The 3,211-nt window shown below is 42.7% G+C and overlaps 1 pseudogene; it reads right to left on the minus strand.

Annotated features, from left to right (window-relative positions):
* Positions 1–291: 291 nt before the first annotated feature.
* LOC109881076 (uncharacterized) lies at positions 292–2,748 on the minus strand (annotated as a pseudogene).
* Positions 2,749–3,211: the final 463 nt, after the last annotated feature.

Below are 3,211 nucleotides of genomic sequence, written 5' to 3' on the forward strand. Positions count from 1 at the left end.
AATGTGAGTCTTCTGTGTATGAAGGTACATGTCACCAACACAATATTGGAAACATTATTACATTTCACTTTCAGTATTTTGACTACACTGAACACATATTTTGGAAACAAAATACTTTTTTTTTATGTGCCAAGCTGAATACGTTTCATTAAATTGAACAGATTGTTTCATTTATTATAACATTGAATTGTAAAGTTGATTATAAAATTAGACTTGTGTACAGAATGATTGATGAAAATGAAAAAAGTGCTTTGTGTCATCTCTTTATTTTTAATTGTTGAACATTCTAAGTGCCACTGGACAGTATGTTTGAGAGGCCCTAACTTCAAAGACTGTTAAGTCATTTATGTTGTCCTACTGTGTCACACACATCGATTTCTTTCCTATCCGCTTCTCCTCCAGAGGATAAAATGCCTGCTCCAGGACGATCTGACTTTTCTCTAATGTTAATAGACCTCTACACAGCGAGTCATGGATCCTCTGCCAGGAGTCCATCTCTGTGTGCCACAATGCTGATCTGGTAATGATGAGCTGGGAGAACTCACTCTTGCTGCCTTTGGCCAGGCTGACTCTGTCTTTACAGATGAAGAAAACATCCAGGCCAATGAAGAGGGCGTTGAGAGTGATAAAACCAGCCCGCGCCGAGCTGGAGAGGGTTAGTGGGGTGCCTTTGGCACCTGTCCAATGTCCGGGATGTCCTCGGGTAGCTTGGGCAGGTTTTGTGCTCCTTTGCCTTCCTGGAGCGCCAACTTACCAGCGTTTGTGATCAGATCTTTGATTCTAAGAACTTATGCTGACTTAAAACCTGAGGAAAGGTCACCTAGGCAGTCAGTGCATTTTCCGATGGTCCAATCACCTTCCTTGCTCCAACCATGTCCACCCTGCTCTGCCCCAGGATGGGCTCTATGTTCCTGGCCACATCCTCCAGACACTCCTGGAGACTCTCCACGTCCTCCATGAAACTCTGGAAGACATTACTGGCTTTCTTCTCATGGATGCTATTGACCGTCATCTCTGTGATACCAGTGGCTAAACTGTTGACCCCACTGGTGACCCCCAGGCTGAACCCTGCAATGGTGAGAGCCAGTGACAACCCAGCAGTGACAGGGGTCAGAGCTAAGCCCACGATGGATAGGATCCCTCCAGCCGCCCCCACTGAGCTGCCTGCCACACTGGAGATCTTAGCCCCCAGCTTCATCCTGTCCAGCTACACAGCATTTTCTTCCATCTCCGTCAGAGCTGGCTGAACCTACCAATGAAGCGCTGAGCAGCCTCTTGGAACAGGAACGTTAGTCTGAGGTGCTGGTCCATCCTGATGGAAGGGAAAGATATCTGTTTACTGTTTTCCAATAGACTAGTTCTTGAATCTTGTTAAAAATTGTCAACATAAGTTTTAAGAGAAGAACCCAACCATGGCAGAATAACCTACCTGATCTCACTCAGCTGATTCAAATGTTGGAGCATATTTTGTATGGACTCTTCACTCACATCACCAAGGTTGACCACAGGGATGTCATTCCTCTTTTTCCAAAACATCATTTAATTGACTGAGCTACTGTAATAATTCATATTCATTTCAACATTAAATTATATTCATTACATTATTTTGTGGCATTTGAACTATATCACATAAGCCAGAGAACCTTGTCAAATGACATATCTGAGAAGGAGAAAAATGAAAGGAAAATAATACAACTATGCTAATATAATATACATGCTGATATTAAAACTGTGTGAGGGATCTTACCCAAGTTTACTCCCAGGCTGTTGTCTGATCTCTAATCTAGAAGGAAAGAATGGACATCAAGTGTTTGTAAAATGGCAATGAAGAACATGACATAAGTTAATGTTGAAGAAATTGTGATAGGAGCTCCACTTACCCCTTCTCCATTATTTTACATAGATGCTGGCTGATTTGTGTGTATCTGTCCAGCTGGAGGGCCAGCACCTCTACATTGAGGAAGCTGGGCATAAAGAAGGCCTTAACATCCCTCTTAAAGTAGATGAGGAGAGGGCAGGATATTCTGGCAGCAGTGATGACAGCCTGAACACTGGCAGGGCTCGTCCCCTGAGGCAGACAGAAGGACCTGTTCTCCTCAAACACCAACAGACAGGTGACCGCCAGACACTCCACAGCATTCAGGAAGTAATCCAGCTTCTCCAGGCCTCCCAGAGTGTCCTTTAGTACAGCCCCCAGCTCCTTCTCCAGCTCCTCACGCCTACTGTCTGCAGTCCCCTGGGTCAGACCGCTCCATACGAACTCCCCAAACGCCTTGGCCTTGGTCTCGGAGTTACGGACATGGTCGAACTTAAGGTCAATTCTGTCTGACCTCTGCTTGATGTCCCTCATCATTTCCAGTTCTGTCTCCCTCTGAAGGGCCCATTTGGAATGCCTGTCACAGAACTCCCTCACTGTGTGAATGTTGCTGAGGGTGTCAGAGATGTACTGGCCCAAGAGCTCCCTTGTTAACGCTGATCTGTATCAAAAGAGGGATTCAGATAGGAGCTTTACCATTGAATTCAGGATAATCACTATATCAAATTACAAAGTTGTAGATTTAGAGTGCCTATCCAACTTGACACTTTTATTGAATGGCCTTTATTGAATACCTTTGATTCTTTGTCAACACTGCCCTCTGCTGTCTATGTAAAGTAATCCAACAACACTCCTTTTTTTGCCACAGTAATTTATTGGCCCAGTTATTAATTGTCTCACCTTGACATGGCGCTCTCCCTGCGTTTTGACATTTCCCAGTTTGGTTGATATTGTTACTTAACTGAATTCTAATTGCCTTGGTAATGTCCATTAACTGTGGATCAAATAGTCAACAATCATGAAAAATTGAAGTATACGTTTCTCTTCTGAAATCATTTAGAATCAGGATTCATAGACATGGCATGGCTTACGTGGGCAAACATGTTTAGATACTTTTTGAAGTACAACGTTTCATTTGTGTAAAAAAACATGGATTTATTAAACCTCACTCACCTTGACAAAGACCCTACTGCACGCAGATAAAACTGAAATGTAGTCTCTTTAAATGGGTCAACATGTAATTAGAAAAATAATAAGTAATTTATTGTCATAACCGTTGTACACGTTCTGATATACCACAAAGTTCAACCAATCAGCATTTAGGGCTCAAACCACCTAGTTTATAATTGTACAGTAAATAAATCCAGTTTGTGCATGTGCATAACTATAGATAAA

The sequence above is a fragment of the Oncorhynchus kisutch genome, linkage group LG10 (genome assembly GCF_002021735.2).
Source record: "Oncorhynchus kisutch isolate 150728-3 linkage group LG10, Okis_V2, whole genome shotgun sequence".
Lineage (NCBI taxonomy): Eukaryota > Metazoa > Chordata > Actinopteri > Salmoniformes > Salmonidae > Oncorhynchus > Oncorhynchus kisutch.